The sequence below is a fragment of the Prosopis cineraria genome, unplaced genomic scaffold, assembly GCF_029017545.1.
Source record: "Prosopis cineraria cultivar Desert tree isolate PC_DT_omini unplaced genomic scaffold, ASM2901754v1 PC2, whole genome shotgun sequence".
NCBI lineage: Eukaryota > Viridiplantae > Streptophyta > Magnoliopsida > Fabales > Fabaceae > Prosopis > Prosopis cineraria.
The window spans coordinates 36,210,289-36,223,286 of NW_026555333.1; positions in this window are offsets into that span (position 1 = coordinate 36,210,289).

A 12,998-nucleotide genomic window follows, 5' to 3' on the forward strand; every position below is an offset into this window, starting at 1 on the left:
ATGATAAAAAATAGAGGCATTTTTTGAATTGAAGGTGATTTAAAAATAAATCAATCACCTCCAATCCAAAAAAATGTCATTTTTTTTAAATGTCACATTTTAAACGGGTTGTAGTTATAATCAATTTAGAGAGTAGACTTTCTAAACCAAATCTAACTTAAACGAGGTTTAAGTTTTTAAAAATGGAAAGAAAAGTTTTAGGAGGAGGATACCATAAGGAAAGAAATATTAAAATTACTAATGGAAAAACTTGATTAAAAGTGAAGATGGCTCTCCTCATAATGTAGGGGGAATTAATACACAATCAAATATATTACAACATAACTACGTTGATTCTTCCATAACCCTGTTGAAAATATGACTAAATTCAAAGCTACATCAGAGCTAAAACTATCTCTATGACTCTGATAAATCCAATCCACACTATAAAAATATATTTTGTTGAAGAGTTCCAATGCAAATGCAGAAAAAAAAAAAACAAAAAAAAAAAAAGAAATGAATTGAGGTATACAAAAGAATTAAAATTTTCATGTAACAACTTAGTTTTTCCTTTTGATCAACACTTGACTAATCAAATTTTCCAAGTTAAAACTAACACTTTGTTAATATATTCAATTGTCAATATTTATTATTGATTCCCAATTGCTTTTGTGTGTGTGTGTGTGTTTTTTTTTTTAGAGTCGTAGGCAATCATAAAAAAGTAGTTTGTACAGCGTATATGTGATGAGATACATACTCAACATCATCCCATTGAGAATTAATGAATTTACAAATGAGGTAACTATATTTTTAAAAGCTAATTTTATTATTACTTGAATTAGTTGGTTAATGTTTTAATTGCAATTTTATATTTTAATTTAGCTATTTGACAATGAGGATCCATTTTTCGAGAAAGAGATTGATGACATTCTTACATGTTGGGCACAATATTTTATAAATTGTATGTGAGGTTTAGGTAGTTTTTTAAGGAAATTGCATAAGACCATTTGAATTTTATGTGATTTCTATAAAATTTTGTATTAAATTTTAATTATTTATATGTACTGGAACTAGCTGGCTAAAAATAAATTGTATAGAACATTTTAATTTGTAGGAATTGAAGAAATAAATAAAACAAAATTATTTTTTTAAAAAAAATCACTTTTAACAACAGTTATGGTTCTAACCACAGTTAAAAGTTCACTTTTAAAAGTGGACTTTTAATAGCGGTTAACACAACAACCACTGTTAAAAATAACTTTTAACAACAGTTATGACTCTAATCGTTGTTAAAAGTAGATTTTTAATAGCAGTTAAGACAAGAACCGCCGTTAAAAGTCTCCCTTTTTTTCAAGAAAAAAAACATTCCACGAGTAGCTTTCAATAGCGGACATAGACCTACTGTTGAAAGTTTATTTTTAATAATGGTTGGACAACCGTTATTATGAGTCACATACTTTTAACATCTCCTGAAATAACAGAGGTTGCAAAATTAATGTTAAAAGTATTTTTAACACGCTATTAAAAGTCTATCCTCTAATAGTGTTTTAAGCTTCAATATCCCTTTGTGGGTGCCATTGTTGCTCAAAGTATTGATGACATCCATCTACCATCTCATAGGCTCTTACATCTACCAGATGGACTCAAGATATGCAAACTAAGCTTGATGCATTCATTCAAAATGACAATCGTCCCCTAAACTATAGGTTTTAAGTGTCAAGGGCCCAAAACACATTTTTGATGCAATGTTTCCCCTCAAAATTTAAAAATAGTGTAATATAACCTTCCATCATTAACAAACATTAACTTTGATCATTAATTGACAAAAAATGATAGACAAGGACTAAGAAAATTACAAGAGAGGACCATAAAAATTTTCTCATTCCTTTTCTATAATTTTTGATTCAATTGACAATTAAAATTAATTTTTATTAATGGTAGGAGTAATATTATACTATTTTTAAAAGTTGAAGGGCAATATTGCATAAAAATAATATTAAGGTCTCAAATATTTTTGAATTTATAGTTTAAAAGTTAATTCACTATTTAACCTTAAAATGTATTCAACTCGATATTCAAAATTATGTTAGTAAAGTTATCTTTAATTGAACTTCACAGCCCTTGAAACTCATCAAATAGTGTAAAATACCTAATAGTCCGCGTTGAAAAAAATAAATAAATTATTTGGCTATATATATAAGACAACATATGAAAACGACGTTGTCATTGGAATAATATTGCATTGTGCGGTCTTGGGGAGTGATTGTGACTGGCATCAAACTAAGTCACATCATAATTTAGATTTGAAAACTATAATGAACCATCGGGCGTTAAGTCCGGTTCCTCAGTACAATTCACCAATGATTTATCTTCGCAATACTGCTCCAAGGTTTGAACACCCACACACACAGAGCCTTCAATGGATTATATAATATGAAATTCGATGGTTAATTTCAATTTCATTTTTAGTTTTCTTTTTAGAACTAATTTTATTTTTGGAATTTCTAGCATTAAAAATTTAACATTTTTAAATTTAATCTTGCCATAATTAATAACCCAAATTATTTTTACATGCTAATAAAAATGATGACAAAATAAATTTGTTATTGTGTGTATATATATTGAATTTATATTTTATTTTTAAATATATTTCAAGCAAATATTTTTAAAGTAGTTTTCAAAATGTGAATGGAGTAAACTAGTTTTTTTTTATTCACTCAATATCCACTACTCCCTTCAAAGGTATTTGGCCCGCTACCTCCCAAAGACTCGTAGTTTTTCTTCAGCGAATTGCAAAAGTTGCAGAGAAAGTGGGGAAAACCAAAGAAATTAAGATGAAAGTCAAAGGACGTGTCTTCTGTTGATTTGTGCTTGTGATGTACTAACAAATGTCTAATCATAAATTTGAATGATCTAGGATCATTAAGATTGGAATTAAACTATTCATTGTGGTTGGATACGTTACAAACTTTATAGGTAAATACTGGATCATTATTATATTATTGACCATGTTTATAAAGAAATAAATTAAATCAGTATTCGAATTGGCTTGCCAAATCAACTAAGATAGCATCGTCTCTTTTGGTAGATTTATTAGATTAAAAAAATTAGTACTCTTTTTTGGAGGTTAGTAGATTTAATAGATTTGAAAAAAAAACGTTCATTTAATTTGGAAGCAGAATACCGTCTCCACTTTCTTTACAGGGAAACATTTTCTTTGTTAACTTGGATAATTTCCTTTTATAATATTTGATGTATGTAAGTTGTATTGCTCGTTCATGTTATATGTAGTACTGTATTTTTTATAGGGTCTGATTTAGGGTTTTCTAGGTTGTTTATTTATTTATTTTTTGTGACTGTTGTTGGGTAATTTAGTAATTCTATGTTATGGTAGATATGATATGTACAAATATAAATTGTTATTTAACGATACAATTGTACTCTCTTCGGTCCAAATTACAAGACACAATTAACCACATTCCACATGCTGTAATAAAAGTAGTACTCCCTCCTTTAAAAATATATAAGATACTTTTTAAAAGGTTGGATATTAAAAAATATAAAATATTTTTAGTTTTTTAAAATATAATTATTATTTTTTTTAAAGTGTCTCTATTGGATAAAGAACTTTAAATTTATTTTAGGGTCAAACACCCTATTAGATAGGGATAGATATGAAAAAATAAAATTAATTTAAAAATAAATAACTATTTTATTAAGGGTGAGATTCAATTAAAAATACCTTATAAAAAATAAAAGAAACATTACCTTACGCACAGGGTTTGAGTTTTCTGATAGACTTGAAGCTCAGGAGTTTTTAGGTGGTATTTAGATCTTATGAAATAATAATGTTAAAATTGATGTCCGCTTTGACCACAAATAATTTATTTATACGTGAGTCACCCTGATGACTGGAGGGAGTTTTTTGTTAACCGCAATCTATGGTAGTCCATAAATTCACCACATTAAAGAGAGTACTACTTTTTATTTATAAACCTAATTCCTTAAGTAATTCCATAAATTCACTTATATACGTTGAACTTGTTAAAAATAACCAAAATGCCATAAATTCAACTATATACATTACCGAAGATTTATTACAACTATAATTTTAAACCGAAGAGAGGAATACTTTTATTTATAAATCTAATTCCTTAATGCCATAAATTCACTTATGTACATTGCACTTGTTAAAAATCATAGAAATGCCATAAATTCACCTATATATATACATTGTTGTTGATAAACATCATAGTTAAAAATAACCGAAAATCATAATACATTGTGCTTGATTGACGGTTAACCATTTATTTATATACAAATGCCATAAATTCACTTATATACATTGTACTTGTAATATATCTAATTCCTTAATTTAACTTTTTTTGGTAAATAATTCCTTAATTTAAATTTACTTCACTTATCTTCTTTTATAAAGCATATAGTCCTTCCGGTTTCTATTATTAGACACCTTCTAGAAAGTTTTTTCAGTCCTTAATAATAGGCATTTGATAAGATATTAATTACATTAATTATGAGAAAGAATATAATAAAAATTTAAATTTTTTTAATTTAAATAGGATTAGAAAATTGAAATTTTATTTTAATCTTATAAAAAATTAATAATTTAACCACCTCTTATTATTTCCAATGAGGTAGTTAAAATAAAGAGTATTATAATAGGAATCAAATGGATTATTATATTAATATTTTCGACACAAGTCTCATCTATTAACATATATTAAAATGTGTTATAATAGGAACCAAATGGATTATTATATTAATATTTTTTACAGAAGTCTCATCTATTAACATATATTCTTTCACACTTATTTATTTTTTACTATAATTTGTTTCTTATTAATAGACTCGGGATGGTAATTGTATATTACAATTCTTACCTGAATTTACAATTCTCAGTGTAGATCTCTCTAATCTACAACTTTGAACGACTAGAAGGCTGATGTGCTGGTGCAAGATATCCGTTCCTTTCTTTTTTCTTTTAATCAATTTGTTTTTTATATTTCTCATAATATTTCTTTTTTTAGGGCTAATCACCTTTACATGACCTGTTAGGGAGGTGATTTTTTAGTAATCTTTCTTTTTATCTTTATTATGATTATGTTTTTACTTTTTTAAGACTTTGTCTTATATAAAAAAAAAATACACCCTTACACAACATAAATAGTTTAGATTAAGCTATCACAATTATGTGATATATATACTAAGTTAACAATACCATAACTTATATTTTATTTATAAGATTATTAAAGTGATGAGGTCATAGGACTCATAACAATATTCATTTTGTGAGTTTTGAGAACCATTTTTCAAACGCTTGATCAATTTTTTAAGAAGAACATTCTTTTTGTGTGCCTTGCGCAGTTGCGCCTAAGAATTAGGACAGAACGCCCATGTTTTGAAACCGATCGAGAAAACAAAACAGCTCACGTAACTATGAGTCTTCAATTGTCCAGTGGGGCCAAGCCGAGCCAATTCTTAGTTCATCAAGTCAGATATTAGGTGAGGTGATCATTGATCAATGTTTTGTTTTGTTTTGTTTTTTTCTATTTTCAAACATTGATTAATTTTATATAATAAATAGCTTTTAGGTTCGTTTACTTTATATTTAGACAATTTTTAAAAAGAAAAACTTATATACTTAACATTATATACTTAAGATACTTTTTTTTAATTAAATCAATACCTGTAAATCATTTATATATTACTTGTTCTATGAGAAATTCTTGTTATTAATATTATTAACAAATTAAAATTTACTTATTTTAATTTAATTGAATAAAATTATATTAAATATATAAGGTTAAGTACATAACTTTTTCCGTTTCCAAATTAAAATGGCCTTACTGTAGAAAATTATGATGTTGCCTATTGCCAAATAACACAATCACTAAACTCTTTAAGGTAATTTTGTTTGAAGTACAGTAATGTTAGCTACTAAATGTGCTGTATTGTAAGCTTTTGGCCTACATATTGTGCATTTCAAGACATTCTTACATGAATCATTCTTGGCTATGGTGTTAAATGGTGCAAACTCTATTATCCGGAACTCGAGAGCTTGGAAAATAAGGTAAGTACAATGGCGCGTCTTATTTGCAACTCTTGTAATAATAATAAAGCTGACGTTGAAACTGGGCTATGGCATAAATGGTTAAGACATTTATCATTCGGTTATTTGCAAAAATTTAAACCTGAATTATTTTCAAAGCTATATTTGTGTAATTCTCATTGTGAAGTTTAATTTATTAGTATGTTAAGAGTCATCATCTTTTATATCCATTGAATCTCAATTATAAAAGTATAGAACCTTTTTTCTGTCATTTATTATGATGCTTGGGGTCCCACTAAAGCTTTCACTTTCTCTGATGCACGATACTTTGTTACTTTTATTGATGATTGCACAAGTATGACTTTGTTCTCACAACTACGCAACAAATAAAAAATGTTTCAGGTTTTTCATGAATTCTTTGCCATATGGTAACAAGCCCGACAGACCCACCATCACCGTTCTCCAAATGGACAACAGGACTGAATATGTTAATGGCCAAATTAATGAATTTCTTAAAACTCATGGAGTTTGACGTCGAACATCTTATGCCAATACTCCTCAATAGAATGGTATTGCAGAATGTAATAAGTGTTAGCTCAAGAAAATTGTTCATGCATCATTATTTGGAATGAACATGACTCAATCATTTTTGGGAGAGGCTGTACAATTAGCTACATATATCATAAACAGAATTCCTTCAAGTGTTCCAGATTTTAAATCTTCTCTATGAGTAATGTTGAAAACCTCTTAGAAATCCCACATGTGCTTAATGTTGAACCACACATATTCAGTTGTGTTCGAATTTAGGGGTTTGCCCTTGATGGGAATCAGATCATTATGTTGGAGCAATCAGTGGATTTGACAATGTTTCAATAATAATGAGTTGACTAGAATATGAAATTAATAATGATTGATTTCTGATGGAATTCCAAGACAGAAAATGATTCCTCCATAGTTGTACTGATTATTCCAAGCATTTATTCTCTCCATTGTGAAGCAATGTAATGTTGGTTGGGTTTTTCTTTTCTACGATGATCTCCCTTCACTATAAATAGAGGAGGGTGGCTAAAAGAAGAACTCATCCCAGAGCAATTAGTTGTCTCTCAGTGTTCGTTCTTCCTCTCCATCTCTTTCTCTCTTCATTGCATCTGTTGTACATCTTAGTTTAAACTCTTAGTGATTAATTATCAAAATTCCAAAAAAGAAAATTATTCCTCCACAATTGTACTGATTATTCCAATTAATTATTCCCTCCATTAAGAGGCAATTTAATGTCGATTGGGTTTTTCTTTTCTGCAATGATCTCCCCTCACCATAAATAGAGAAGGGTGGCTAAAGGAAGAACTCATCCCAAAGCAATCAGTTCTCTCTCAGTATTCATTTTTCCTCTCCATCTCTTTCTCTCTTTATTGCATTTGTTGTACATCTTAGTTTAAACTCTGGTAGCTTAAACTCGTGTGGGTAGTTAGAACAATTTTGCTATGCTTGGATCTGATAAGATTTTGATTCAACTTTGTTATTTGGTACACCATTTATGTTTAATATTCCTTCAGTGGCATCATATAGCCAAGTCATTTCTATGGTTGTGGTTATAAGCATACTAATAAAATTTATTTTATTTTATCATTGTTCTATTTATATGTTGTACATGCATCATGCATAAACTTCTCCTCCCTCAGCCAGTTGTTGATTAAAGGGCTTTGTTACCTTGATTTAGGACTTGGATGGCTTCTCAACATGCCTCTATATTCCACTATGCTTATAATGGATGTGTTCATATTATTTTATGTATGTTGCTTTTTTTCATAGCTTTCATTATATTTTTTCCAAATTTTTTTGTTCTTTATTCTAGGTTTTTTGGGTCTTTGCTTGTGTTGTGTTTACTCGCTTTTGAACACCTTTCTTCTTCCTCTCCATGCTCTTGTAAGTTTAACACATATTTTGAAATTGTCTTAAACCTCCATTAAAGCAACCAGTGTTAGATCCATAAATGAGAATGTTTTTAAAATTTTGAGCTTTTGAAATCTAGATTATTAGCTTGCGAAATTGATATGGTTATGTAGAGCATGAAGAGACAATTCCAATAAGACCAGAATCACATCAAATAGAGACTGAACAAAAGAGCTATGAACCAAAAATGATAGTGGATTGTTGTGTTTGCCATTGGGTCAAACTAAGTTGCTTTAACTCGACATGAGGTTGAAGAAGACCTTGACAATGTGTCATTTTGACCTAGTCAAAACAACACATCATTTATGACCATGAGGGGTTGCATTTTACTTAGTGAAACATAGTATTTTTGGTTGGGTTCCAATTAAATAGAGTTTTGTCAAGTCAAAAGGTTCACCCTGTCAACCGGTCAACTCAAGTTTGTTGACCAACTTGACCTAATCCATCCTAGTTTGACCGAACTATTGACTGGTCAATAGTCATGTAAAAAAATCTGTCATACTTGCTTAGGTGGCATGTGTGGGTCACGTGCTCACCCATTGGTCAAGGTAAACACTTGGTTAGACTTGTGATAGCAAGAGGAATCTAATGGTCAGGTATATGTGGGAGAGTTTAGCCACCACAATGGCACGTATATTTTACATGCCAACACCAAGAGTAGGCTTCATCCTAGTTTTGCATTCTTCATGAATTTTATGTTCTAGATCTTTCTAGAGGCACATGAGAGCATGGGGAGACTCCTTTTAGCGTGTAATTTGGAAATAAAAATTCCTAAATTCATGATCTATACAATGATATGCTATTTACTTGTTTTTTGGTACAAGTTTTGAGTGTTTTATATGTGTTTTTGACTAATTTTGAATTGTTCTTCTTTACAAAAAAAATATAAAAGGCCTTCTTAGTCAATTTATCTTCAAAGAGAAGGTAAAATAAGCGAAACACTTCAATAAAGCTAAGCTACAAATAAGGCATGGGCTTCAATGAAAACCATCTTCTGAGAGCAGAATGAATAAAAATAGGCTTATTTCTAGCCAAGGATTTGGTGAGATCCAAAGGATGTTAGATGATCAGGAGGTTGATCAACCGCTAACTAATTCTTTGGCTATATATCTTGTTGGGAAAAATGCAAATAAGATAAGGCATGTTGAAAATTTGGAGGTTGTGCTAAAGGCCTATAGAATTTTCTTGAAAGAAGATTCATGGCATAGGCTTCTATCAATAGACTTCAAACAACCGTGACATGAATTGGATAAGAAAAGCAAGAGATATGCTATTCATATATGGAAAAGCACACTTAAGAAAGCTTTGGAAGGGGTTGAAAAGAAGAAGAGAAATCTCTTGATCATGATTTGTTTTCCTTGTTGAGTTTTATTTTTTATAATCAAATATTTTGGGTAATTTCTTTTTCCAGAGACAATTAATTATTAAGTTTTGAGTTTTTGCTTTAATTGATTGTTGGAACCTTTTATGGATATTTATTCTATAATTTCTTTCTGGATATTAGTTATCTATTTGTTTATTTAAGCTTTATGGATAATTATTATCTAATTTCTTTATTTTGTATATATTAGTTATCTATTTAATGCTTTAACTATTTAAAGTATTTCATTTGGGTGACTAGAACATGTTATCTAGAAAGAGCATAAGGGAAAATAAATTCAAAGATCCTAAATAAAAGAGAGGTAATCTAGCTAGAAAAATTATAATGGGAGTCAACCAAGTTATCTCCATAACATAAAACTAGTAAAACCTACAATCCAATTGGCTAAGAATCTAACTTGCTTAAGTTGTATATATTGTATATCATACTAAGAATGCATAATTGTCTATGTCATAGTAATGGAAACCAAGTCCATTATTGCTAAGCTTAACAAAGGAGATAAGCTCAATTGGGAGAACTATGACATATGGCATTGTAAGATCCCATATGTTCTAGAAGAGCAAGACGTAATAGATGTCTTGACAACTGTGATCCCAGAATCAAAATCTAAGAATTGAAGGGAACAGGAGGCTTACGCATCTTGGAAAAGAAAGAATAGTATTGCTAACATCACCATGCTTAATGCCATGGTTGATGGCATCATGTATCAATTTGAGTGGTACCCTACTGCTCAGAGCATACGGATAGCCCTAAGAGATAAGTTTAAAGCGACCTCTACTACTAAACTAAGGAAGCTCACTATTAAATTTGACACATATAATTTGAAACCTAATATCTTTATGAGGCAACACTGAAGAGAAATGTTGCATATGATCAGAGAGATGAACCAAGTAGGGCATGTTCTTTCTAATGAGAAGCAAGTACAAGATGTTATTAGGTCATTCCTAGTAAGTTGTGAATACATGAAGATAAACTCGACACATAACGAGCACATTACAATCTTCGATAATATGGTGAGGCATATTGAGCTTGAGGAACAAAAGCCGTAAGCCATAAAATCCAACCAAGCATACTAAGCTAAAATAATACATGATTCATCGTCTAGACCTAAGTCTAAGAAAGGCAAGGGTTTACAAAAGAAGAAAAATGGGCTAAAGGCCTAGAAAGGCATGAAGCCCATGAAGAAACATAACCTAAGGAAGTTAAATGCTTTGCTTGCTAAAAGAAGCATTACTTTACCAAGGAATGTCCTGAGTAGCAAAAGGTACTAGAACCTAACTCTTTACATTATGCTTATGTTTCTTGTGTAATATCCACCTTGACATTACTAGAACAACATTCCAACAACATCATTATAATAATCAGGATTAATTAAATTTTTTATAAAAGGATATCACAAACCTAAGGTTTAGAAAATTAATTCAAAAAATTGAAATCCCAAGAAATCCTTTTTGAAAAGACGTTGACCTCAAACTATAGTATAAAACAAGCTAGTTCACAATGTAGTAGAAGCATAGAAATCAATTTCAACACTTAAATGCAACAAATGGGCATTATAGAAAATTTTCAAGAAATTGCCTACAAAGGAACCATGTTCCTCTTTGTATAGTGTGCTGCAGCACAAGGCACTTGCTATTATAATAGCAAACAATTGTCATGATAACAGTCTGGGACCAAATTCTAGAGCGTGCTATTTTACTATCCGATGTCTAATTCAAGCAATTCAAGTGTCTACACATAGCTTTTTGAGCTACTTAACTATTGGCACTAGTCTCATACTTATACACTTTGCCATTTAAAACTTGAACATCGAAACACAAAATGGCCAATTTTTCTTTCAAAACAACCTCAAGAGTGTCCAAACCCATATATCTAGTGCTAATAACCTTGAAACCACTTGAACCAATTGAAATAGATAACAAATAACTGATAGAGCAGTTATACAACAACTAAAACAATCCAAACACAAATTGGCCACCAAACTCCAATTCCACAATGCATTAAAAGGGTTGCCAATAATTCACAATAAACATCATTTTGGCCATTCCAATACATAAACAACACAAAAATATCATTTGCATTAATATCTCGACCTCTCACAATAATTTCAAAGCAGATACATCATTCTAGGATGAGATACACACCTATACATAATAGTTCTCATGCAAATGATTACAAAATAGCACGTGATCCTACATTGGCATATTTAACACAAATTTGTTAGATTACCGAAATAGAAAGGGGAAGAGCTATATAGCTAATACTCTTCAATCCTCGGTGGTCATTTCCTTTCCTTTACCTCTATCGGAGCCTTCACCTATAAAATATAACCATGAGGTAAGATAAATATCTCAATAATAGAATAACTTACTACTATCAATTAACATGCATAACTGAAAACATGTAAATCTATATATATATATATATATATATCAAAACACCATTTAGCATGTTCAAACATAAACATTTTCATATCTATAAGTCACTTTTACACTCTAACATGATTATTCTACTATTCAAGCCTCCCATATCACCCCGACTGAAGCCAAAGGCTCTATTAGACTAAATGCACATACATTAGCCTGAGCGCACCTTCAATGGTAGAATCACCAGGCCAAAGGTTTCTTGTCCCACTTTTGGACTATAGTTTCCCCCTATCACACACAATTCAAGGTGTCATTACTCCAATACTATATCACACTAATGTTAAAGAGCGTAAATCTCTAACACCACACCTCACATAGGCACTAAAGAGATAAATGTCATATGAACTTTTACTATTCCTTCCTACAGGTAAACTCCCACCTCTAACATGATCATGTTCATACTTTTCACACAAATCACATATTTGTACCCAAACCATAAAGTACTTGTATAATGATACTTTCACAATTTCATTAGCTTAAAAGTCATTTTCCATGCACAATATCCTCATTTCACATAATGCATCACTTTCAAAACACATGTATGCAAAATTACATATTTACTCACAAATAGTTAAGCATTTAATTAAATAGAGTAAATTATTCAGCTACCTTAATATTTTTGTTACTGAAAGAGTTACTGTGGTCTAATATGTTTGCTCTATAAGGTTCACTCACGTATCAACACCTGAGGAATAGTTAATCTATACAATTAAATGCTAATAATCAATTATTACTTTAATTAAACCCTTTAATTATTAAATTTTGGATACCCACTATACCCAAACTACCACTTTAACACCATTAACACTTCCAACACAGTTCATTAATTCCATTTAAGACCCAAACACACTAATAAAACTAATTCTTTACTTACATTGTTCCAAAACTATTAAATTTTACTTAAAATTCATCCAAACCCTAACTAAAAATTTTAAATACTACAAAACCCATAAACCTAGGTTTAGAAGTTTGATTTAACTCCCCAAGATCTTAAATAATTGATGGATTTTGTCAAAACCTAAGGAAACATAAATTGTAATATCTTGAATTTAGTCCCATAAACTAACTGCTAATTAAAGGTAAATTAGTAATTAGTATATTGATTGTGGTTTGGGTGTTGAGTTGATGATTTATATTGATTGGATGTTGTATTGATAGGAATAAAGGGTAGAAATACAATCCGGGGCATAAT